The 27,672-nt window shown below is 41.5% G+C and overlaps 1 pseudogene across 1 annotated transcript; it reads left to right on the plus strand.

Annotated features, from left to right (window-relative positions):
- The first annotated feature begins 16,361 nt into the window (after positions 1-16,361).
- Positions 16,362-26,328, plus strand: LOC308689188 (tripartite motif-containing protein 16-like; annotated as a pseudogene). The gene is made up of 6 exons: positions 16,362-16,938; positions 19,803-19,898; positions 19,984-20,217; positions 21,841-22,000; positions 25,536-25,583; positions 25,811-26,328. The product of its transcript is annotated as a tripartite motif-containing protein 16-like (transcript).
- The last annotated feature ends 1,344 nt before the right edge of the window (positions 26,329-27,672 follow it).

Consider the following 27,672-nt stretch of genomic DNA (forward strand, 5'->3'; position numbering starts at 1 on the left):
CAAAGTAAAATACATATCAAAAACACTTATTACATAATATGTCCACAGGACGTAACACCTCCACCACCAAGAATACAAACTAGAGTTTGTAATCAAATATGTACACCCTTAGCATTTTCCCTATTTATAAATGGCACAAGGTTCAAAGAAAACGGCATCCCTTTAAGCTCTAGAGAGAGCATCGGCCATAACATTTTCAGTGCCCTTCTTATGTCGAATGTCCAGATCATACTCTTGGACAGTGAGAGACCACCGTAATAATCGCTGGTTGGAACCTGACATACGGGAAAGGAATACCAAAGGGTTATGATCAGTGTACACAATAATAGGATTAGAGCTACTCCCCAAGTATACATCAAAATGCTGAAGAGCCAGCAACAGTGACAGAGCTTCCTTTTCAATTACACTATAGTTTTGCTGAGTCTTGGAGAACTTCTTAGAAAAGTAGGAGACAGGATGTTCAATATGGCACTCATCCTCTTGTAGCAAAACTGCACCCGCTCCTTTAGCACTTGCATCCACTTGCATACTGAAAGGCATTTTGAAGTTTGGAGCTGATAGAACAGGAGCATGACAAAGGAGATCTTTGGCAGCATCAAAGGCAAGTTGACAGTCATTGCTCCATAAGAATCTTCGGTTTGTACTAAGGAGGTCTGTAAGAAGAGAGACTAGGGCAGAGAAATTGGGACAGAAACCTTGATAATATCCACTCATTCCTAGGAAGCGTCTCAACTCTCGTTTATTACAGGGTACAGGGAACTCAAGAATGGCTGCAACTTTAGCATTAATAGGTTTGGCACGGCCAGCCCATAGCGCAGCATATACTCAACTTCTGTCTGCATGATCTCATGTTTTCTTGGATTTGCTCTGTAAGGATGTTGTTTTATAGGAACAGCATCACCAACATCAATGTCATGAATACACACCGTAGTCCTACCTGGCACGTCATTAAACAAGGTAGGGTAGGTACAAAGCAATTCAATTAAGCCACAAGATTGTTCATTAGTCAGATGACAGAGAAAGTGTGGGAGATCTTTCATTATAGCAGAATTATTTAACCGCGTAGAGGAAATTGGTACATCTCTCCACATTAATCCATCTTCCTCCTAGGAGTAATTCGCTATTGCACCTACTGCAGCAACAGAGGTCGCCAGTGGGTGAACCGCAGTTTGGTCTACTGTCAATTCACAATGAGGCCTGTTTATAAAGGCCTTAAGCCTGTTGACATGACAAACATGGCTTTTACATTTGCGGTCAGGAGTGGCAATCAGAAAGTTTCTCTCATTTAACTTTCTTTCAGCCAGGTATGGACCAGAGAACTTTGCATGTAAAATAGAACCAGGGGTTGGAAGTAGCACCATGACTGAATCACCAGGACTAAAATCTCTTCTCACAGACTTTTTGTCAAAATAAGCCTTCATCTTAGTCTGTGCTGTAAACAGATGAAGTTTTGCGAGAGTTTGGGCATTGTGGAGTTTCTCACGAATAGAAGTGACAGTCATCAACAGGCAAAGCTTTGCAACTCGGATTTAGCAGCTGTTCACTTAACAGTGTTAGAGTAGAAGTTGTGTGTTAACAGTGTTAGAGTAGAAATGAAGTTGAGAGAAACTCTCGTCAGGACAGAATTTTTGAATTAACCATTTCCAGGCTCTTCGAGACAAGAGGATTCAACACTCAACGGTTTGCTTTTTGTGTTCAAAAACTCAACACAAAGCATCATTAAATGCTGATCAATATCTGCCATTGTTGATAAGCATGCAACTTTCCTGATAAAGTTCCATCTACTGAACACCAAACAACAAACAGCAACAAACAGCCAACTGCAAGCAGCAGCGGAGCGGGGCTGGCTCTGCGAGAGAGCACGTGGAGCAGCGGGAACCAGAGAGGAGGCCGCTTCCGACGGTGTGGTCGCCGAGGAAGGCGACCATTTCAGGACGCGAGGTGACTCAGAAGCTGGTCGGGGGAGACCAGGAGTTGCTGCTGTGGACGCCGGGTGAGGCTTTAATTCGCGTGAACTTCGCTGGGGACGGTGTAGTCGCTCTGGAGTGACTCGCTGACTCGTGGCGGAGCAACTGCCGGTCCTGCGTTGCTGCTCAGACTGTGTTTTAGGTAACAACAACAAGATGGCCACAAAGGAAATCAAAAAAGACATAGAGGTGTTAAAAGCAGCCATGAATATGATGGGTGAGGAACTGGCAACTATAGCCAAGCAACAGCATATTATTTTAAATCTCATGAATGAAATCACAGAACTTAAGAAGCGAAATGAGGAACAGCAGAACAAGGTTAACTTCTTGGAAGCTCGTGTATCAGACCTGGAGCAGTATACTCGAATGAACGACGTCTTGATAACTGGATTGAAGATTAAGCCACGGTCTTACGCTCATGCTGTGAATGGAGAGATGCGAGACGAGAGCGCGGACCGTGATGACTCAACTGAGGCTCAGCTAACAGACTTCCTCCATGATAAAAATATATCTATAAACAGACATAATATTGAGGCATGCCATATTATTCCAACAAGGAACCAGAAAGACAATAACGTCGTCATTGTCCGCTTTCCTAACAGAAAGCATAAAATTGACCTGCTCAGGCAGGGCCATAAATTGAAGGGCTCAAATGTTTATATTAATGAGCATCTAACTAAAACAAATGCAGAAATTGCAAGAAAGGCAAGGTTCTTGAAGAAGAAAGGGATCATTCAAGCTACTTGGACTGCAAACTGCAAGGTGTTTGTTAAAATGAATGGCACTCCAGAGCAGGCTAAAGTTATGAGTATCAGAAGCATTGAGCAGCTCAAAGTTTGAAAGTAGTCTATAGTAGAGCAAACTCCTAGGAGTTTGATCATGTAGCTTTCATATTATTTTCCTCCTACCATTGTTGATTCAGTAGCTTTTGTCATGTCCAACAATATGATTGATTTTCAATATAGTAGATTTTCTGATACTGACCAACGTATAACTGACTTTGATAAGAATATCGATCCTGAAAATAATTTTTATGATAACTTGCATAACAACTGTGGCTATTATACAGAGCAACAGTTTAACAATAATATTAAACACGAACACGGCATATCTATCATTCAATTTAACAGTAGAAGTCTATATTCTAATTTCCAGAGTATAAGGGAATATTTAGGACAGTTCAAGAAACCCCTTTAATATTATAGCCATTTCTGAAACGTGGATTAATGCCGATAGGGGCATGGATTTTGAGTTGCAGGGATATGAATTTAATTACGTGAATAGAGAGAGTAGTTGTGGAGGGGGAGTGGCGCTTTTTGTTGACAAAGGTATCATTTACAAAGTTGTTGATAACATGGCAGTATTCATTGATGATATAATGGAGTGTATCACAATAGAATTATGCATGGAAAAAACTAGGAATGTCTTAGTTCCCTTTCGTAGTCACTCCGAGTTACGTCGGATGACGACGAATGGGGTTTCGCTTAGAAAGCCTTTCATCTTCGAGTATATAAAACGAGCCAATGGCAAAGAAATGCCATGGGTCTGCGGAATTTGCATAGCGTAACTCCGCCCCACCCTGGGGGTATATAAGGAAGTGCGCTGGCAACATGCAGATATGTTTTCGCTTCGGAGCCAAGTTGATGTACTTCACTCCACAAGCCAATCCTGAGATTCATCTCTCTTCTCTTCGAACGAGCCTCTCTCCAAGTGTTGGTGTGACAGCGAGTTCCAGCGAGTGCACATTCCCTGCTTATATGTGTGCAGTGATTTGCCAGTGTTTGTGTGTTCTCTCCCTGGTCGCTTCAGCATTTGCGGAGAAATCTCCTTTCTAAAAGAGCTTGCACGCGGCACGTCTTTTTAAAGATGCCTCGCCCGTGCACTTCTGGTTGCGGTCTATTCATTTCTGACTCTGATGGGCACAATCGCTGTCTTGTGTGTCTGGGTATTGAGCACGCTAAGGCAGCATTTGTGGATGAGTCATGTTCCCATTTCGGGAACATGCCCATCGCACGGTTGCGGTCAAGACTCAATGACCTTCATGGTAGAGTCCCCTCACCCGCACCCCGATCTATGAGCTCCACGAGAGCTGGTACTTTGGCTGGCGGCCAGGGTGACCTGAGGGTTACGGTGTGGAACAAAGCGCAGACTATTCCACGCTCCACACCGTCCTCTAGCGCCGTGCAACCCGCGAGTGTTTCAAATGAGCCCGCTGTACAGTCCTCTGACTTGCCGCGGGTCTCATTTGGCGCTCCAGAGGAAGATGTGATGTCGATCGCTGCATCACAAGGTGGGCAGGAGTCCTTGGGAAGTGAGGATTCGGCTGTGCTGCCACCTTCGGGTGTCCTAGCATTGCCCGAGTCTGATCCCGAGATGACGGCCATGCTTTCCCGGGCAGCCGCGGCCATCGGTCTTGAGTGGTCCCTGCCACCTGGTCCGGTGCGCTCGCGGCTGGACGATTGGTTTTTGGGTGCCGACGCTGATCCTCGTCAGCGCGCGACCCCAATGCCTTTCTTCCCGGATGTGCATGAGGAGGTCACGAGGTCCTGGAAGGCACCCTTGTCTTCCCGTGATCGCTCGGCGACCTCCTCTGCCTTGCCTCCTCTCGATCAGGCGGCCACCAAAGGGTACACTGAACGCTCTGTTGCGGGACGCGGCTAATGACCGGGCCCCCGCACCGGGCCGCTATGCCACCCACGCCTGGGCCGGTCATTCCGCCTCGCTGCACCACCGAGGGTACATCTGTGGTCCGCATGACCCTGCTGGTACAGTTCCTGGAAGCCTGGTTAGAGCTTCCCAGGCTGTCCCGCTGGGTCGCGAGGACCATCAGGCTTGGCTACGCGATTCAGTTCGGGCGGTCTCCTCCCCGCTTCAGGGGAGTCCGCTTCACTATGGTCAGTGGCAATGCCCCTGTTATGAGAGCGGAGGTCACTACCTTACTGGCGAAGGGTGCAATCGAGACTGTCCCTCCAGCCGAAATGAAGTCCGGCTTCTACAGCCCCTACTTCATTGTACCGAAGAAATCCGGTGGGTTACGACCAATCCTCAACTTGCGCGTCTTGAACCGCTCCCTTCACAGGATGCCGTTCAAGATGCTCACGCCCAAACGCATTTTCGAGTGCATACGGCCGCAGGATTGGTTTGCAGCGATCGACCTGAAGGACGCCTACTTCCATGTCTCCATTCTTCCTCGACACAGACCGTTTCTACGGTTTGCTTTCGAGGGGCAGGCATACCAGTACGCGGTTCTCCCTTTCGGGCTAGCCCTGTCTCCTCGCGTCTTCACGAAGGTCGTCGAGGCAGCCCTTGTTCCCCTTCGGGAACACGGGGTTCGCATCCTGAACTATCTCGACGACTGGCTGATCCTAGCTCACTCTCGAGACCAGGTTTGCGAATACAGGGACCTAGTGCTCCGGCACCTAGCTCGTCTGGGCCTTCGGGTCAACTGGGAGAAGAGCAAACTCTGCCCCGTGCAGAGGATCTCTTTTCTCGGTATGGAGATCGACTCGGTCGCCATGTGCGCGCAGTTTACGAGCGCGCGCGCGCAGTCACTGCTGACTTGCCTTCGTCAGTTCGAGGGCAAGAGTGTGGTTCCACTGAAACTGTTTCAGAGGCTCCTGGGGCATATGGCATCCGCAGCCGCAGTCACGCCGCTCGGGTTGCTTCATATGAGACCACTTCAGCTTTGGCTTCGTGATCGAGTCCCGAGGTGGGCATGGCATCACGGCATGCTCCGAGTCCCAGTGACTCCGACCTGCCATCAGACCTTCACCCCGTGGTCGAACCTCAGTTTTCTTCAGGCAGGAGTTTCCAGGCATGTTGTTGTATCAACAGATGCCTCCACCACGGGCTGGGGCGCCATGTGCAATGGACATGCTGCCGCGGGCTCCTGGACAGGACCCCAGCGCCTTTGGCATGTCAATTGCCTCGAGTTGTTGGCTGTACGTCTTGCCCTGCACCGCTTCCATGCGTTGCTCAGGGGTCAACACGTACAAGTCCGGTCAGACAATACCGCGACTGTAGCGTACATCAACCGTCAAGGTAGTCTGTGCTCCCGCCGTATGTCACAACTCGCCCACCACCTCCTTATATGGAGTCAGAAGCATCTGAGGTCGCTTCGAGCCATTTATATCCCAGGAGACCTGAACCAGGCAACCGACGAGCTGTCTCGGCTTCGGCCTCTCGCTGGAGAATGGAGACTCCATCCCCAGACGGTTCAGCTGATTTGGGATCAGTTCGGGGACGCACAGGTAGACCTGTTTGCCTCCCACGACTCATCCCATTGCGACCTGTTTTATTCCCTGACCGAGGGCACGCTCGGCACGGATGCACTGGTGCACAGCTGGCCGCAGGGCTTCCGCAAATATGCGTTTCCCCCAGTGAGCCTCCTTGCGCAGACCTTGCGCAAGATCAGGGAGGACGAGGAGCAGGTCATTTTGGTTGCCCCGTATTGGCCTAACCGCACCTGGTTCCCAGAACTAGTACTCCTTGCGACAGCACCTCCCTGGCCAATTCCTCCGAGGAAGGACCTGCTTTCTCAGGGACGGGGCACCTTATGGCACCCTCGTCCCGATCTTTGGAACCTCCACGTGTGGCTCCTGGACGGGACGAGCTAGGTTTGAGTACCCTACCACCAGAGGTGGTGGCTACCATCACTTCCGCTAGAGCATCGTCCACGAGACATGCCTATGCGTTGAAGTGGAAACTCTTCGTCAACTGGTGTTCTTCTAAAAATCTAGAACCCACGAAATACCCCATCAGTGTCGTGCTTTCCTTCCTGCAAGAAGGGTTGGAGCGAAGGCTGTCTCCCTCCACCCTGAAAGTGTATGTTGCCGCCATTGCCGCACATCACGACGCAGTTGATGGTAAGTCTTTGGGAAAGCACGACCTGATCGTCAGGTTCCTGAGGGGTGCCAGGAGACTGAATCCTCCTCGTCCTCCCCTCGTACCCTCTTGGGACCTCTCAGTGGTTTTAACTGCCCTGCAGAGTGCTCCCTTTGAGCCTCTGCAATCAGTGGAGCTTAAGTTCCTGTCAATGAAGACAGCGCTCCTGGTTGCATTGGCCTCCATCAAGAGGGTAGGGGACCTGCAGGCATTTTCGGTTGACGAAGCGTGCCTGGAATTCGGACCGGCTAACTCTCACATGATCCTGAGACCCCGGCCTGGATATGTGCCCAAGGTTCCCGCCACACCCTTTCGAGACCAGGTGGTGAACCTGCAAGCGCTGCCCTTGGAGGAGGCAGACCCAGCCTTGGCACTGCTCTGTCCAGTACGCGCACTCCGTGCTTATGTTGTCAGAACGCAGTGTTTCAGGACCTCAGACCAGCTCTTTGTCTGTCATGGTGGGAAGCTGAAGGGAAAGGCTCTCTCCAAGCAAAGGCTGTTTCAGTGGATAGTGGACGCCATTGCTTTGGCATACCAGCAGCAAGGTCGACCATGCCCCCTTGGTGTGACGGCCCACTCCACTTGGAGTGTGGCATCCTCTTGGGCTCTAGCGCATGGCGCCTCGCTAACAGACATCTGCAGAGCTGCAGGCTGGGCGACACCTAACACATTTGCGAGATTCTACAATCTCCGAGTGGAGCCAGTTTCTTCTCATGTACTCGCTTCAACTAGCCGGTAAGAGGTTCTGCTCAGGTGTCTTCGCTTGCTCGCCATTCCTCTCCACGGACGGGATACGTGCGATATTTTCCTCAGGTGAGCCTAATAAGCCCTGAGTCTCCTCCAGCACTGACGACGTCAACGCCAGAGTTTGCCACCGGCAGCTTTTGCGCTTGGCTAGGTGCCTCCATGTGCATGGTTCCCCCTCTGGGCGACCCCCACATGTGTATTCCACTGTAAGCCTCTCTGAGCATGTGTCTTTCCCTTGGCAAGCCACCTTGGCACCCCTGGGGTTGAAAGATTCCACCTGCGGCTGGACACCCCAGTGATACTCCATATGCAGCCCCCCGGGGTCTTATGTGTATTCCAAGTCCCCCCCTTCGGGCTGGGCATAATTGCATATTTCCACTGAGATATGCTTCCCAGTGTATCTTGGTATTCCTGTGTTAAGTAGGACTCCTTCGTCCGTGCTAGTCTCACGACAGGGGGCTCAGACTTACGCAGGGCACTGGAAGACAGTCGAGAGGTGGCGTGATTACACTGGGAATTCCATTCATCGTCATCCGACGTAACTCGGAGTGACTACGAAAGGGAACGTCTCGGTTACGTATGTAACCCTCGTTCCCTGAGTAGGGAACGGAGACGTTACGTCTCCCTGCCACTTCCGCTGTACCGCTGAAACGCCTGAGTTCAGTCTCGGCTCCTCAGCGAAGACATATCTGCATGTTGCCAGCGCACTTCCTTTTATACCCCCAGGGTGGGGCGGAGTTACGCTATGCAAATTCCGCAGACCCATGGCATTTCTTTGCCATTGGCTCCTTTTATATACTCGAAGATGATAGGCTTTCTAAGCGAAACCCCATTCGTCGTCATCCGACGTAACGTCTCCGTTCCCTACTCAGGGAACGAGGGTTACATACGTAACCGAGACGTTAGTTGTGTATATAGGAAACCAGGATCTAACATTAAAATATTTATAGAAAAAACGGAAAAAATGTTTAATAAAGTAAAGCATAAAATCAGTTATATCTGTGGGGATTTTAATATTGATTTATTAAACCCCAACAATCACAAATTGACGGAAGAGTTTATTGGAACATTGTATAGTTTGAGTCTTTTTCCAACAATCACTAAACCAACTAGAATAACAGGTAATGGTGCCACTCTGATAGATAATATTTTTACAAATAATGTTGAAAGTAATTCTTTAAGTGGAATATTAATTAATGATATATGTGACCACCTGCCAATCTTTGTGACTTATGACTGTAACTATAGTGGTAAAAGAGAGTGCAACAAAATAAATATAGGAGACTGAGAACTGAAGAAACCATATTTGCATTTAGAAAGGAATTAATTAAGTACAATTGGAATTAAGTAATTAAAGAAGCTGACCTTAATACTGCATATGAATTATTTTTAGACATATTCATAACTTTATATAATAAAAACTGTCCAATAAAACAATATTGCAGTAAAAGGAAATATTCAGAAAAACCTTGGATGTCTAAATCAATTCAAAATGCTTGTAAAAAAAAGAATACTCTTTATAGGAATTTTATAAAATATAGAACGAAAGAATTGGAGTTAAAATATAAGAAATATAAAAACAAATTAACTAACATAATGAGGGTATGTAAGAAGGATTATTACAATAATTTACTAGAGAAAAATAAATATAATGTGAAAGGAATATGGAATACAATAAACACTATTATTACAAAAGGACTTAATAAATTAAATTATCCGGAATATTTCAAGGACAATGACATACAGTTGACAAATATGAATGTGGTGGTTGACAGATTAAATAAAAATGTTTGTAAATGTGGGCCCTAAACTGGCCAAAGATATAAAGCACACAGGGATGAAATACTCTGTGATGGATCACTCACACTCATTTGTTTTGGCAACTGTAGAAGGCAAAGAAATTATAGAGATCGTAAGTAAATGTATGAATAAAATGTCAAAAGATTGTGATGACATTGTTATGTCACTAGTAAAAAAAGTAATTGATGGAATTGTAGATCCATTAACATACATATATAATCTATCATTTAAAACAGGAGTATTTCCTGAAAAGTTGAAAAGTCATTCCATTGTATAAAGCTGGTGATTCACATGTTTTTAATAATTATAGACCGATATCCTTATTTTCTCAGTTCTCAAAAATACTTGAAAAATTATTTGTTAAAAGGCTAGATAATTTCATTGATACTAACAACTTACTAATGGACAGTCAGTATGGATTTAGATCTGGTAGATCAACGTCTATGGCACTAATTGAGTTAGTAGACAGATTAACAAATTGTATTGAAAATAAAAACTATGCAGTAGGGATTTTCATTGATTTAAAAAAAGCTTTTGATACTGTTGATCATGAAATTATGTAAAAAAAAATGGAAAGGTATGGCATCAGAGGTGTGGGCTATAATTGGATAAAAAATTATATGGAAAATAGGAGTCAGTTTGTACAAATGGGTAATCATCGGTCAGTAAGCCTCAGTATTTCCTGTGGTGTCCCACAGGGGTTAGTTTTAGGCCCCAAACTGTTTATTCTTTATCTAAATTATATTTTCAAAGTATCAAATGTACTTAAATTTACTGTTTTTGCTGATGATACAAATGTTTTTTGTTGTGGGGACAATTTGCAACAGATGATGGAAATTGTAACAATCGAAATGAATAAATTAAAACTTTGGTTTGATTCAAATAAGTTATCTCTCAACTTGAACAAAACAAAATTTATGGTATTTGGGAATCAAATATAAATACAGATGTTAGACTGGTAACTGATAACCAAATAATTGAAAGAGTTTATGAATGTAAATTTTTGGGTGTTGTACTTGACCATAAATTGTGCTGGAAGCCCCACATCAAAAATTTGTGCATGAAGATGGCCAGGATTATTGGTATATTGAGTAAAACCAGATACATATTGAACAAAAATACATTACATACTATGTACTGCACACTTATTTTGCCATATATGTTATACTGTGAGGAAGTTTGGGGAAATACCTATAAAAGTAATTTACAAAATATTTGCACACTACAAAAAAAGAGCAATTAGGATAATAAATCATACTGGGTATTACGAGCACACTAATCTTCTGTTTTTTAATTCACATTTGTTAAAATTTATGGACATTGTTACATACAAAACTGCTCAATTTATGTTTAAAGTCAAAGAAAATAATTTACCAGGTAACAGAAGTGCAATGTTTAATGAAAGAGATGGGGGATATAATCTAAGAGGATATTGTATGTTCAAACAACCTCTTGTGCGAACTGCTATTAAAAACATGTGTATATCAGTTTGTGGGGTAACCTTATGGAATGGACTGGATAATGACATCAAACAGAGCCATAATATTATGCGGTTCAAAAATAGATTAAAGAAATCATTATTGGACCAATATAGATAAGCATAGACTGAAACACAGGACTAAATCTGTAATGTGAAAGTATTGTGGTTAAGGTATTGTTGTGAGTTATGTAAGATCTGAGAAAAATGTTTGCTGTAACTGCGTATTTATTTTCTTTTATAATATTATTATTTTGTTAAATAGGGGCAGGTTTAAATAAGCTAATTGCTTCTGCCTGCTCCTTCTCGAACAAATCTTTTATTTTGGTATTATTATTATTATTATTATTATTATTATTATTATTTTCTTTCTTTTATTTATTAATTTTTTTTGATGGTTGTGTTTTATTTTGTGGTTTTAATTATTGTTTTGTGTGTTGTGTAACTATGTTGATTGTTTAAGACAAATAATAAAGAAAGAAAGAAAGAAAGAAAGAAAGAAAGAAAGAAAGAAAGAAAGAAAGAAAGAAAGAAAGAAAGAAAGAAAGAAAGAAAGAAAGAAGGCCACGAACTGTGTGGCCAAACACCAGCTCAGCAGGGCTAAAGCCAAGGGACTCCTGCACAGATTCTCTTACTGCAAACATTAGAAAAGGAAGACCCTCAACCCAGTTTTTTTCAGTTTCCACAAAATATCGTCGTAGCATTGTTTTAAGGGTTTGGTGGAACCGCTCTAGTGCACCTTGGGACTCAGGGTGATATGCTGTAGAAGTTTGGTGGCATATACCAAGGGTTTCTAACGCTCGTTTAAAAACCCTGGAAGTGAAGTTTGACCCTTGGTCACTCTGCATTACTTTTGGCAATCCAAAAGTAGAACAAAACTTGAGTAGTTCTTTAATCACAACCTTTGCTTTTAACGTGCGTAACGGAACAGCCTCTGGGAAGCGAGTCGCAGCACAATGGTCAGAATGTATTGGTGTCCTGACTTGGCTTTGGGTAACGGCCTAACACAGTCAACAATTAAGCGATCAAATGGGTCACTTACAGCTGGTATAGGATAGAGAGGTGCAGGAGGGATCTTCTGATTGGGTTTTCACAGTATGACACGACTTACAAAATCTGGACACTGCTGACTTAAGACCAGGCAAAAAAAAACTAGTAATGCGATGGTAAGTTTTTGTTATACCGACATGTCCAGACAAAGCATTTTCATGGGCAAGTTTTAAGACCTGCAGCCGATAACCAATAGGCAAGACAATCTGCTGCACTTCCTGCCAGCCTAAGTCTTCTTGCTGGGGTTTCCACCTACGCATCAACAATCCACGTTCCCAGAAGAAAACCACACCCGATTTAGGCACCTTGGTAGCACCATCTGCAGCCGCTCTAAACTTGGCTAGAGAAGGTATTAAGCTAGCTAAGTATTCTCTACCTGCCTTTAGAGGGATTTCAGAGGTTAATTGTTCGTTGATAGTTACGTCACGGTCAGGGTCTGGAGTAACAGACAGAACACACTCCACAGAGTCAGGCTCATTAATCAAAAATGAGTTTGAGATATCCACGACTTCCTCAAATTTCTTCGACTGAGCAGGGGTAACTGCACAGGCAGGAAAAATGGATGGGAAATTCTCGGCCAAATCAGATTTCTGTGTAGCACTAGGTTTATATGATACAACTGGTCTAGGAAAGACTGTGCCACCCGCAAGGTCATTCCCCAGAATCAGATCAACGCCATCAACAGGCAACTGTGGACGCACCGCTAAACTGACCACACCACTGACAGTGCTAGACCTTAGATACGCAGTATGAAGTGGCACATTCACACAGTGCTTTTCATTTCCACGAATCAGCACGTCATTACCCGTAAAAGAGTCAGCAGAGAAAGGCAAAATACTCTCAGATATAAAGGATTGAGCAGCACCCGTGTCACGTAAGATTTTTATAGTTTTAAAACCAGAATCAGGAGATAGGGAGACTGTACCTTCAAATAAGAAAGGGTGATAACTCTCTCCACTAAGAGAGCTGCCATTACGCATGGTTTGCACAAGTGCTACGTTTTTGGGTTTGTAACCCGCACTCTTCTGTTTCCAAGCTTTACAGTCCGCAATCAAATGGTTTGGATCAAGGCAGAAAAACAAACTCGCTTATTATCATTGTTTGTAAGCTTACGCGCAAATTTAGATGCATTTTCACTTTTAAATGAATTTACTGCACGCGGTGCTGCTGAGCTTTCCACATTCACAAATGGAGACCTGGCAGATGTGTGGGCTGAGAACACATTTCTGTGTGTCAGCACAAACTCATCTGCCAAGACTGCAACATTAGCCAATGAAACCACTTTTTGTTCATTTAGGTGCATTACGATATTTGTCGGAAGACAATGTTTAAATTCCTCTAGCTAGATTAATTCCTGTAAATCCTCTAAGTATGTAACCTTGCTAGAAAAACACCACTTTTCAAAAAGAACTCTTTTCTCTTACAAACTCAACATACGTTTGTTTGACTGTTTTCGAATGACCACGAAATTTATGTCGGTAGGCCTCAGGGACCAATTCGTACCCTCGCAGTACTGCAGCCTTAACAATATCATAGTCAAGAGAGCTTTCAATTGGCAGAGCCGAACAAACTTCTTGAGCTTTTCCGGTTAGACTACACTGGAGTAATAAAGCCCACATATCTTTTGGCCACCTCAATTTACTAGCGACCCGCTCAAATGCGACAAAGTACGAATCGACTTCTGTCTCTCTGAATGGAGGTACAAGTCTTATATACTTACTGACGTCAAAATAATCGCTAGGGGGTGCATGAGAAAAATCCTCTGTGACGATATTACCACCAGTCGTTACCACCACCATTTACGTATCTGGATATCTCGGTCAGCCTGTCTCTCCACTACACAAAGCTTTATAATTTCTGCCTCACATTCCTGTTTTTTAATTGCAAGTTCTAATTCCTTTAACTTCAAAACAATTGTTGGATCCTGAGACATAGCTGACTCAGAGTTGAGATTCACCCCTTTGGCTTCCAATGATGCTTCATACTGAACCTTTGTGCTCTCATCAAATTCTTTATGCAAAATACCATAATTTACTAATTTCTCAAACAAGTTGTCCTTAAGTACTTGTTTAGTGACGTCTTTTTTTACAGAAATATTTAAAAAATCTGCTATCAACACTAAATCCTTCTTCTTACAGCGATTAAACGCTTCAATAGTAGGAGAAAGAGTAAACGCAGTAAAATCAAACTCCATTATTTTAATGCCCACTACACTTTCCTCCCCACCTACAGTCGAAAACAGTCAAATGTTGAGAAAAGAGAGTACTTACCAACAGCCAATTAACGGACGGATGAGCCCCCACTTGTTACAAGTTCTCCCCGTCTAGGGTTGGGAGAGCGTAACAGGATTATATTAAATCAAAACTTAAATGTGGATGGTTCCCTTCAGTCCCCTGTCCCAGAAATGTGAGCCAAAACTTGATACAAATGTAAAAATATTTATTGTGTGAAAGTTTCAATCTTCAGGAGAAGGTCACCAAAACAATAAACAAAAGAGGAAACTTACTATTGGAAGGAGAACTAAATGACCTACAGAGGTAAAAGAAAATAAATAAACAACATATGCTTCCCTCCACTCCCTGACTAACCAAAAACAGGGATTAACTTATTACAAAAGAAAAAGGTGACTCAATCTCCCTACCGTTTTCCATAAGAGGTAAAAAAAAAAAAACATAAATACAATACCTTTTAATACTGAAACAAAGTTAGAAAGAAAAATTAAGAAACAAATCACTATCTGATAACAAAGCTATAATGCTGTTGTAACACCCAAACACACACAAAAGATGAACTGCAACACACCAGGACAACACACCAGGACAACACCCTCGGTTACTACAACAAACACACAAGTCTGGTGCAGGGGAGAAGTAGCGTAGCTGTGTAACACTCCTTACGAGTATTAGGTGTGGCTAATTAACTGCAAGGCAAGCAGAGTGAGGGAGAGACAGAACAGAGCACAAAACAAAAAACAACAAAGTAAACAAAGTTTAACAAAGTAAAATACATATCAAAAACACTTATTACATAATATGTAATGTTACCATTTTGTTTATTGAAACGGAGAAATATCCAGGTTAACATCAGTAAAATATGGAGTGCCGCAGCCCGCAAGGGTCTGTTTTAGGCCCTCTGCTATTTTCAATACACATGCTGTCCCTTGGTAATATTATAAGCATGGAATTAGTTTCCACTGTTATGCTGATGATACTTAGTTATATATATCATCACAACCAGGTGAAATCTCTATAAATTATCCAATTTGACAGATCTGTGTTAAAGATATCCAAAATATTGGATGACCAGTGTTTTTCTTCTATTATATTCGGTATTACTTATTGGACCAAAAATTTGTACACAGAATCTCTTAGAATAATAGAAGGATGTACTGTTACTTCATCCTCTACAGTTTAAGTTCTGGGTGTTACAGTTGTGGACAATTTCATGTTCCTAGTCCGCACTCAATCGGCCGAATGGAGGCATCCGATCAGCGGGGGAAGGTCTCTGCGCGTTACAGTCTTTCCGCGTGGCAAAGTCATATGTTTCTCATATGTATTCTATCGTTATTTCATCTGACTTCATAAATGAAAAGGTTTTAATGATATCTGTGCATCATTAAATGTGAGCGAATGTTTGACTATTCTTTTTAACTCTTTACTGAAAATAAGTTAATGAGTCCATTAGAATAAAATCAAATGTTTACAATTTATTATGTCAGGTAAATGTATGATGCCAATTACATAATCAGTTCAAAGATAATCAATACAAAACATCAAATGCTCTGGAATAAAGAGATGCGAACCCGACATTAGGAAATACATGATGCTGTCTTTGAAATCCTTCAACATCATGGGCTCATCTGAGGTACAGAATCCTCTAGTTGCATTTCATTATATAGACAGAAACTTCTTTCACATGGAAACATCTGCTAACAACGGGAATTTACATTCAGAGTTGACACCTTTTAGGAGCAGGAGGCCATTTGCCTAGATACCATATTCCTTTGTGTGCCAGATATCTATAAACTCTCAAAAACCTTATTACCTTTTGTTTTACTTACTTGGGAATGAGACCTTTGTACACTAGTCACCCTGGTGTGCTAAAAATAAAAATATTAATGGGAATATACTTCAGAGATATTTTACTCCTAAAAAAAATTATATGGGTGTCAATAATTGTGGCCAAAATTTTTTGGAGAAAAACATTTATTTCATAATGTGATTTTCCCCAATGAAGATTCATTTTTACAGCCATCTTTGATCATATTTACCAGGGGTGATTCTCCTTGATCAGGAATGAGGAATTAAACTGCTTTACAGACACTCCTGTTTTACACACGTCACTCAAACAAAGAACCAGGAAACTATTTCAACTCCTCAGTTCAGAGTATTTTTGAGCTGTTGTGTGATTGTGTCTCTCTGTATTCATACAGTAAAATGGCAGAAGCCAGAATTTCAGTGGATCAGAATGAGTTCATGTGTCCAGTGTGTCTGGATCTCCTGAAGGATCCAGTGGCTATCCTCTGCGGACACAGTTACTGTAAGATCTGTATTACAGACTGCTGGGATCAGGAGGATGAGAAGAGAGTCTACAGCTGCCCTCAGTGCAGACAGACCTTCAGTCCAAGACCTGCTTTAGCTAAAAACACCATTCTGGCTGAACTGGTGGAGAAACTGAAGAAGACTAAACTTCCTGCTGACTGTTACGCTGGATCTGGAGACGTGGAGTGTGACGTCTGTACTGGAAGAAAATACAAAGCCGTCAAGTCCTGTCTGGTGTGTCAGGAATCTTACTGTCAAACTCATTTAGACCGTCATGAGGAATTTCACTCTCGTAAACCACACAAAGTGATTGATGTCACTGGACGACTGCAGGACATGATCTGCCGTAAACATGATAAAGAGCTAGAAATGTTCTGTGTCACTGATCAAGAATGCATTTGTGTGCGGTGTAAAGAGTATGAACATAAAAACCACAAAACTGTATCAGCTGCAGCACAGAGGACAGAGACAGGTATGAACTGAGAGGGATTGATCACGCAGAAATGAATGTGTCTTCATTTACTCACTCATTTATTCATGTTGTTCCAAACCGGATTGACTCACTTTCTTCTGTAGATTGTAAAGATGATATTTTGAAGAATGTCTATTTTACTCGATACATTGAAAGTCAATGAGGTACAAAAGTTTCGAGCTCCAAAAAGTAGAAAAAGCATCAAATTAATCTTAACAACTAGTAGTTTAAAAAAGAAATGCGATTAATTGTATTAACGTGCACTTGTAGTGTACTTCAAATTAAAAGTATATTTTAAAAAAAAAAACTGTACTTGCAGATAATATTAATGAAATGAAAGGCCATTTAAGTGCACTTAAAGAGAATAAAATGTCATGACTGTTAATAAATACAATTAGTAAAAATGTCAAATTAAAAGTTTTACTTTAAAATGCATTTTAATAATATTTAATATTTCATTGTAAATCTTTTGTCATGCTTTAAAGAAAGTGCTCTTATTTTGATGTGTTGACTGACATACCAAAGTACTTGATCATAATTACAACTCTAGTGTCTAATTCAATATATTTAAAGTTTATATGTTTAATGTACAACATTATTACAGTATATTTTAGTCTGTACATATGACCATACACTAACTATATTTTAAAAACAATAGAAGTAGCCTAATTATGAAATTACATATGAAGAAGTACTTAAAAAATCACTGTTAACTTTAGCTTATTAATTTAAATATCAATTTAAAATATAATACATGCTAATTTATTGGCAAATAACATGCAACTAAGTGTCTGTAAACATTAGCCTACTGGCCCTATCTTACGTTATATGCAGCGCCAAGCGAGACACAAGTGTTTTTTGCAAGTTTCAGTCCGACGCAGTTATCATTTTCACGTCCTGAGCCACGTTGTTTAAATAGCAAATGCAGTGGCGCGTTAATCCCAAAACACACCCATTACTCATCAAGAGAATAGGGACAGCCCTTTTAGACCATTCGCCTGGTGCGCTGACCAGGGGCGTCATGCAAGCCAAAATTCTGGGGGGGCACAATCTGAGACGTTGCAATTGTTTTCTGACAGGTAATATGGATCATGTTAAGAGGGGTCAGGGGGTTTCTCCTCCTGAATTTTTTTTAATTCTGGCTGCTAAACATACCATTTCAATGCAGTTTGGGAGGGACAGAAATACCTTAACGGTGCTAGCAGCAACCCTCCTCTATCTAAGGACTAAGTTAAAGTATCTATTTTGTAAGTTTATGTAAAAGACAGGTTGATGAAAGAACTGTAAGCTCAAATTCAAAAGCTTTTGAAGTCTACTTCATTAAAGCATGTTTACACACACACTTACTGTACACTTAGGCCTACTACACATGATTTTAAAAACAGTACCATTGCAGTTTTTATGTTATGATTTTAAATTGGTATGTGACCTAAGAACAATCTTACATTAAAGGTACATAAAGGTGCTGAGGTCTGACTTTGTGGTGCTCTGAAATTAAGTTATTTTAATATTAATATGTGATGAAGGACTTTGAAAGAAGTTTGACAGATTTCAACTTGTGACTTTGACACAAGACAAAACAGAACAGATGTTTCAAAACCGATCAGATAACGTTACTATGGCTTTGTATGGCAGTAACGTTAGCCAACTAGTTTACGGTTAGACTAGGCTAGCTATCGATAACGTTACACTGACACAACTTAAGTTAATGCTCTGAATTCGCAGCTAATATCAAATCCATAACTTTTTGATCAAGTTAAAATTTCCAGGTCAACCACAAATAATCCCACTACCTTTTAATATCATCCGATAACTAATTCAATGCCGATTTGTTGCTTTGCCCACTTACCACTTCAAGACCATCTGTAAAACATTGCCAGCTCAACGTGCGAGACGAGTGAGTTGCTTGAACATACACAGCAAAGATTCTAGAGCGCTACGCGCGTAGCGTTGATATACACAGACACCATATTAGGAAAAAGGGGCGGGCTGATGCTGACCGATTTATTACACATCCAGAAGAATACATTTGAGTCGTTATAGGCTCTGGTATATTATGGAGCATAATAGGAATAAAGTTGTGACAAAAAAAATTATCAGGGAGGAAAAATCTGAGGGGGCACCTGCCCCCTCACTTTGAATGGGCATGACGCCACTGGCGCTGACCTTTTTTCCCGTTAAACTAGCAAAAGTGGATTCGGACACGTCCTAAGTGAACTTGCTCCCTGCGCTTTAGACCATGCGCTAAGATCATTAAAATAGGGCCCTTAGTTCAGTTCACACTTAAGTATATTATTTTAAAGTATATTTACATTAATTTTTTTAAAGTAATGCTACTTTTAAAAGCACTTGTTTTTTTAAAGGACCAATTTTGATTCACAAATCAAATCAAATCAATGATCAACTCATGTACGCAGAGCACAAATCAATGATGATGACATCAAAAACACTTCACTGATGCTTGTGTGATGACATCATGATGTTTAGTCATGTGACATGCAAGAACCAATGAGATTGTGTCGTCATATTTTATTTGGCCTCTGTAAACAGCTGAGCCATTCTTCTAAATATCTTCTGTTGTGTCTCACAATAGACAGAAAGTCATACAGGTTTGGAACGACATGAGGGAGAGTAAATGATGACAGAATTATTCATATAAAACTAGGCACTGATGAAATACTGCTGACATTTCAGTTTCATATTCATTCATAATCTCATTTCAGGAAACTATGAATCAGTGGTTTGAACTTATATAAACTTACAATGCTAGATCTTTAACCCTCCACCAATTCTGGATTCATGTAGCTTTAATTTTTGTGATAGTAGTTTTATGTGTCATTTGCTGTCATTGGTTTGTCCTCCAGAAACAGCTGAAGGAGACGCAGATGAAGATCCGTCAGAGAATCCAGCAGAGACAGAAAGATCTTCATCAGCTGAGAGAGGCTGTGGAGTCTCATAAGGTGAGTCTGGAGAAGAAGAGAAGTGTGAGACGTCTCAGTTTGGACTCACTGAACTCACTGTGTGATTGTGATGTGTGTGTAACAGCGCTCTGCACACACAGCAGTGGAGGACAGTGAGAAGATCTTCACTGAGATCATCCGCTCCATTGAGAGAAGCCGCTCTGAGGCGACACAGCGGATCAGAGATCAGGAAAAGACTGCAGTGAGTCGAGCTGAAGGACGACTGGAGCGACTGGAGCAGGAGATCAATGATCTGAGGAGGAGAGACGCTGAGCTGGAGCAGCTTTCACACACACACCATCACATCCAGTTCCTGCAGGTAACAGAGATCTAGAAGAACTGGATCATAGTGGACTTGAGCAAGAGACTCACAGAGAAAAATTTCATGAGAGCAGAATGAGCCTAAAGGCATATTTATACTTATGCGTCGAACTCACGCCGTAGCTATGTCGTAGGCTGTGTGTAGCGCGCGTACCCTTCGGCATACCCTGACATGCACCTCTCCAAAAATGTAACAATGCGTCAACTCTACGTGGACGCAAGCGATGTGATTGGTCTGCTAGGACCGCTCCCTCGGGTTTCACATGCTCCCTCTGCATGTGTAATTGCGCGTCAACGCGGAACACAACGCAGAAGTATAAATGAAAACCAACGCGTTGCCTACAGCATAGAGGCTCCAGCGTAGGTCCGACGCAGAAGTATAATGAGGCCTTAACAGGGCAAAAAAACACTCTAAAGCTCAGCTATTTGGATTTAATAACAGAATTAAACTATAGACCCCTTTTGCGCCGACGTAACAGTTACGTCACAGCGTTAGCTGGAGGCAAAACAAAGGGAAAACTGGAGGCGGCCAATACAAACCAGCACAGATTCGGCTACACAATAAGGAGCTTAAATTATTATTATTGTTATTAAATGTCATCTTGTTGTGTTGTTGGGTGCAAGAATCAGCGGAGTACAGGCTCCAATTTGAAATGTTATCGCATAATGTTTTCTAAATGATTGCGATTATTTCTGAATCATCTATGATTGTATACATTGTTTTGATTGTGACTAGACTTTTTGAAGAACCTGGTAAGAAAGGGTAAGCAAATACATAGTTAAAAAATGAATATGCTGTATCTGGAATTTTTATTTTATCATTAAAATTGCGTCTTCTGTTTGGCCTTGGCGCTGGCAAGGCAGAACTGCGGATCATAGGCTACCACACAAGTCTTGTATGTGACCATATAGTACAGTTATAGGCATCTAAAGATTGATATGCCCTCAGTTTCTCTTTACGCTCAGTTTCTCTCTCAGGTAGGTGTAGAAGTCAGGCCATTCAACCGGAGGTAGCGTTAACGTTAATCCTGTCAGATCGTCCATTCATTGACTGAGCGTGTACGGGTCAGCCAGCCAATCTGGGATGTCCGTTAAAATTAACTTTTGCAAATAACAATCGCGGTCCTGGACAGTGAGTGACCTTGCACATTAAGATAAAATCGGATTTTCTCCAGTCATTGTTAAAAAACAAGCTAACAAAACTTGCACACTAACGTTAGTGAAGCGGCCAAGGGGATCGTTCTGCCTCCAACTAAGCTCCGCCCACAAAAAAAAAAACATGTTTACCAACTGTATATATACCACATTCATTTAACTGCAAATAACATGCAATTACGTTTCTGAAAACATTACAGCCAATCTGCACTTATATATTTTTAAAGTATATTATTTCTGTTACAAGTACGGTACTCTCTTTTTCACAAAGAGTGTAAGTGTGAAATACTAGAGTTTGTAGCATTAAATGATGAATATGAGAAGAATGTGCTGATTGTGTGAAAGTGCTGGATTGAAGCGAGTCACTGAAGAGAAGTGAAGTCAACAAGAGCCGCTCAGATCTGATATAGTGCAGGTTATTGGCTGAAGTGTGGAGATGATGAGTTTTGATTTCTGTTTTCTGTAGAGTTTCCAGTCTCTCTCAGCACCTCCTGAATCTACAGACGAACCCGACGTTTCCTTCAGTTCTCTCTCCTCTTTTGATGGCGTGAGAGAATCTGTCCGTCAGCTGAGAGACAAACTGGAGGATTTCTGCAAAGAGGAGCTCAAGAAGATCTCTGATAGAGGTAAAGTCCTGCGCCTCGTTTATACAGACGTGTGGAGAATGATCCAAAATATGAACGTACAGTTTCTGAAATGTTCATATGATTTATAAAACATACAAATAATTGTCATAAACGCATCCCACTTTATAAATCATAGTTCATCTTTAATTCAAGTGCATCAACTCTACAGAACAGCCACAAACATCCCTTGATGGTTTAGAAGTAATAAATACTTTGAAGTTAAATTGAAATTTAGGATTGAATCCGATACGTGTGTTTTACAGTGGGGCAAAAAAGTATTTAGTCAGCCACCAATTGTGCAAGTTCTCCCACTTAAAAAGATGAGAGAGGCCTGTAATTTTCATCATAGGTAAACCTCAACTATGAGAGACAAAATGAGAAAAAAAATCCAGAAAATCACATTGTCTGATTTTTAAAGAATTTATTTGCAAATTATGGTGGAAAATAAGTATTTGGTCAATAACAAAAGTTAATCTCAATACTTTGTTATACAGTACCAGTCAAAAGTTTGGAAACACTACTATTTTTAATGCTTTTGAAAGAAGTCTCTTATGCTCATCAAGCCTGCAGTTAAAAACAAAAACAAAAACAAACAAAAAAACAGTAATATTATGAAATATTATTACAATTTAAAATAATGGTTCTCTTTTTTAATATACTTTAAAATGTAATTTATTTTTGTGATGCAAAGCTGAATTTTCATCAGCAAGTACTCCAGTCTTTGGTGTCTTATGATCCTTCAGAAATCATTCTAATATGCTGATTTATGATCAATGTTGGAAACAGTTGTGCTGCTTAATATTTTTTTTATAACCTGAGATACTTTTTCAGGATTATTTGATGAATAAAAAGTTAAAAAGAACTGTATTTATTTAGAATAGAAATATTTTGTAACAATATACACTACCGTTCAAAAGTTTGGGAACAATAACTATTTTTTTTTTAAAGAAATTTGTACTTTAATTCAACAAGAATGCGTTAAATTGATAAAAGGTGATGGTAACGATTTATATTGTTAGAAATGTTTTTATTTTGAATAAATGCTGTTTTTATGAATAAATGCTGTTAACGTTTTACTCATCAATGAATCCTGAAAAAAGTATTCCAAAAAAATATATTAAACAGCCCAACTGTTTCCATCATTGATAATAACTGAGTATCAAATTATCAGATTAGAATGATCTGGAACGGTGTGTTCCGGGCGGTGTGGGCTGAAAGAACCAGCCACGTTTCATCTTCAATGCCCTTGCTGATGGAAGGAGGTTTTCACTCAAAATCTCACGATACATGGCCCCATTCATTCTTTCCTTTACAAGGATCAGTCGTCCTGGTCCCTTTGCAGAAAAACAGCCCCAAAGCATGTTTCCACCCCCATGCTTCACAGTAGGTATGGTGTTCTTTGGATGCAACTCAGCATTCTTTCTCCTCCAAACACAACGAATTGAGTTTTTACCAAAACATTCATCTGACCATATGTCAGTGTCTGGTTTGTGTTTCCCCGGATGTCCACTAGAGGTCTCTTCTTCTTACTGTCACCATTCATTCTGGAACTGCATTTCCCACGATCCCTTTGTCTGTTCTCATCACTCATCATTGCACGCAGCTGTTTCCCATTACATTGTTTAGTTTCTGTGTATAAATACCCTGTCTGTTTTAGTCCTTGTCATGGAGTCATTGTTAATCGTCACTACAATTCTGGTCTGCGTTCTTGCCTGTTTCTTGTTTTGTTTATTGGACTGCTATCATGGATTATGAACCTTGTCTGGATGACTATGAGATAGATTACACTTTAATAAACAATTACTGCCATACTGCATTTGGATCTACTTACTTTCCTGTGTGTCCCCGTGACAGAATGACTCCGTCACCATATAGATCCAGTGGTATAAGTTTTCGTGATTTTTCCTTAATCACGAGAAGTGAGAGGAGACAGCGGAATGGCAATCATCAAGCTGAAGAGGAGGAGCCACGCATGACGTTAGTTGAGTGTTATGCTTTGTGTGCTTGTATCAGGGAGGAGAGTGCTGCGCTCCCGGTTAATTCCGGGTAGAGAACAGAACCCAGTCGCTCACGGACAAGGAGGAAGAAGAAGACTTCCCGTCTTCCTAATGTCCCGGAGGCCTTCCCCGTGCAGCCCGCTGTCGTCCCGGAGGTCGTCTCCGTGCAGTCCGCTGTGATTCCGGAGGTCGTCCCCGTGCAGCCCGTGGTGGTTCCGGAGGTCGTCCCCGTGCAGCCCGCTGTGGTTCCGGAGGTAGTCCCCGTACAGCCCTCTGTCGTCCCGGAGGCCGTCCCCAAGCTGCTTGCCCTGACGGCACCTCCCCAGTGCCTCGCCCTGCCGGCGCCGCCCCAGAGTCTTGCCCTGCAGGCGCCGCACCAGAGCCAGAGGGGTCATCTCTACCATGGCCGCCCGAGGGGTCCTCTCCCCCGTGGCCGCCCGACGACTTGTTAATCGTCACTACAATTCTAGTCTGCGTTCTTGCCTGTTTTGTTTCTTGTGTTTATTGGACTGCTATCATAGATTTTGAACCTTGTCTGGATGACTACGAGATGGATTACACTTTAATAAACAATTACTGCCATACTGCATTTGGATCTACTTACTTTCCTGTGTGTCCCCGTGACACCATATGACATTCTCCCAATCCTCTTCTGGATCATCCAAATGCTCTCTAGCAAACTTTAGACGGGCTTGGACATGTACTGGCTTCAGCAGGGGGACACGTCTGGCACTGCAGGATTTGAGTCCCTGGCGGCGTAGTGTGTTACTGATGGTAGCCTTTGTTACTTTGGCCCCAGCTCTCTGCAGGTCATTCAATAGGTCCTCCCGTGTGGTTCTGGGAATTTTGCTCACCGTTCTTGTGATCATTTTGACCCCACGGGGTGAGATCTTGCGTGGAGCCCCAGATCGAGGGAGATTATGAGTGGTCTTGTATGTCTTCCATTTTCTAATAATTGCTCCCACAGTTGATTTCTTCACACCAAGCTGCTTACCTATTGCAGATTTAGTCTTCCCAGCCTGGTGCAGGTCTACAATTTTGTTTCTGGTGTCCTTTGACAGCTCTTTGGTCTTGGCCATAGTGGAGTTTGGAGTGTGACTGTTTGAGGTTGTGGACAGGTGTCTTTTATACTAATAACGAGTTCAAACAGGTGCCATTAATACAGGTAACGAGTGGAGGACAGAGGAGCCTCTTAAAGAAGAAGTTACAGGTCTTTACAGAGGAATTTACCAATTAATTCATTAAAAATCCTACAATGTGATTTTCTGGATTTTTTTCTCATTTTGTTTCTCATAGTTGAAGTGTACCTATGATGAAAATTACAGGCCTCTCTCATCTTTTTAAGAGTGAGTACTTGCACAATTGGTGGCTGACTAAATACTTTTTTGCCCCACTGTATATATGAGGCATCTGGAGATTCTTCTGTTCTCAGAAATGAGTCCTGCATCATCTAATATCAGATTAGAAACATCTTAGAAATGGATGTATTTTATCTTGTCATTTCTCTTCACACTGTTTATGTCTGTTTATTTCCACAGTCACATTCACCAACATGAATCCCAAGACTAGGAACGACTTCCCACAATGTAAGTCACTGAGAAACAAGCAGAAAAACTCACTGAATGTGTTCATGTTCTTCCTGTAGAAGGAGAAATAAACATGATAGAAGAGTTTTATAACTGATCATGTAAATGATGATTTGCACAGGATATCTGATCAGCTGCATTGAGACACTGAAGATACATTGTTCAGATACATTAAAAGATCAGGCAGATTCATAATTCTTGTTTCTGATGTGTTTTCTCTCCATCAGATTCCCATCAGCTGACTCTGGATCTGAACACAGTGAATGAATACCTCAGTCTGTCTGAGAGGAACAGAGTGATTACTGTCACTGGCACACAACAGTCGTATCCTGATCATCCAGACAGATTTGATTGGTGGCCTCAGGTGTTGTGTAGAGAGAGTGTGTGTGGACGCTGTTACTGGGAGATTGAGTGCAGTGGTGATGTTGATATATCAGTGTCATATAAGAGCATCAGCAGGAAGGGATTTGGTAATGAGTGTGGATTTGGATATAATGATCAGTCCTGGAGTTTGATCTGCTCTTCCTCCAGATACTCATTCTGGCACAATAACATACAGACTGTTCTCCCTGTAAAGCCCATCAGCAGAAGAATAGGAGTGTATGTGGATCACAGTGCAGGAACTCTGTCCTTCTACAGCGTCTCTGACACAATGAGCCTCATCCACACAGTCCAGACCACATTCACTCAGACGCTCTATCCTGGGTTTAATGTTGCGTCTGGATCATCAGTGAAACTGTGTTGATGTTTCAGAATAGACTGTAGAGAGATTTTACCCATAATGCTTTGAGCTGCACAATAAATCAGTGACAGTGAGATGTTACAGAGTCTTTTTATTTTCTCTTACATTATCACATGATTTTTGGAAATCTCAAAATGTTAGTAAACAAGATGCAAAAATGTTAGGCTATTTTGTTCTAATGTTAACAAATTTACAAGATTTTGTTGCTCTTTAGATTTATATAATCCAAGTAGCCAGAATATAATATTACTAAAACAACTTGTCTTTTCTATGAAGTATTGATACAAGCTCAGAGACATTTATAATCTTTTGATGTTTTTGATGTACAGTACACAGAGTGTCTTGACTTGGTGTTCTGGATACTGACATTTTGTTATTTATTTTTAAAGTCCCCCTGTGGTGAAAATCAAGCTTTTAATGTTGTTTATATGTCTATGTGCTGTTTTTAATATGCTTTAAGACAAAACATGTGCAAACTCATAAGTCGACACCATTGCTGAGTATTTTCTCCTTAAAACTGCAGTGAACCAAAGACAGTCTCAAAAACATTCAAGCTATTTTAAGGCATGAATCAGTTTTTTTCTAAGGAAAGAAACATTTAAATGTGTCAATTTGATGATCAAATGTGAGTTTTAAGGGATAAAATGATTGACTACAGGGGGACTTTAACTCTTTTCAGACAGATTACTGTGATAATGCAGCTGTTTTATTCACATATTCATCAAATCAAGTCAAGTCACCTTTATTTTTACGATACAGGTTGTTTCAAAGCAGCAGTGATAATATTATAAATATATAAATATAATTATAAATATAGCTGCGAGCAGCGATTACGGGCCCAAGCTGGTGGCACTGCCACCCCGGTGCCTTTAGTTACCTAAAGGCACCGGGGTGGCGGTGCCGCCGGCTTTGGCCCTTCATCGCTGCTCGCAGCTATATTTATATATGTATATATATTAGTGCTGTCAAACGATTAAAATATTTAATCGCGATTAATCGCATTAATGTCATAGTTAACTCGCGATTAATCGCACATTTTTATCTATTCTAAATGTCTCTTGATTTATTTTTGTCCCATTATTTTTTCTCATTTTAATGCTCTTATCAACATGAAAAAAGCGGATTGGCTTGCTTTGTGCAGATTTTTTTATTATTGAAAACAACATTGGCAATACTGTGTTCAATTTCACACTAACATTCTCACTTGGAGCAAATAATCTCTCACACAATGTAACACTGTCCATCAATAAAAGGGTGAAAGAAATCCTGACGAGGTCCTGATATTGACGAGGGTTTGGAGAATTCGCATCAGCTGTGTGTGTGTGTGTGTGTGTGTGTGTGTGTGTG

Source organism: Scardinius erythrophthalmus (assembly GCF_964197995.2).
Source record: "Scardinius erythrophthalmus genome assembly, chromosome: 1".
NCBI classification, from domain to species: domain Eukaryota; kingdom Metazoa; phylum Chordata; class Actinopteri; order Cypriniformes; family Leuciscidae; genus Scardinius; species Scardinius erythrophthalmus.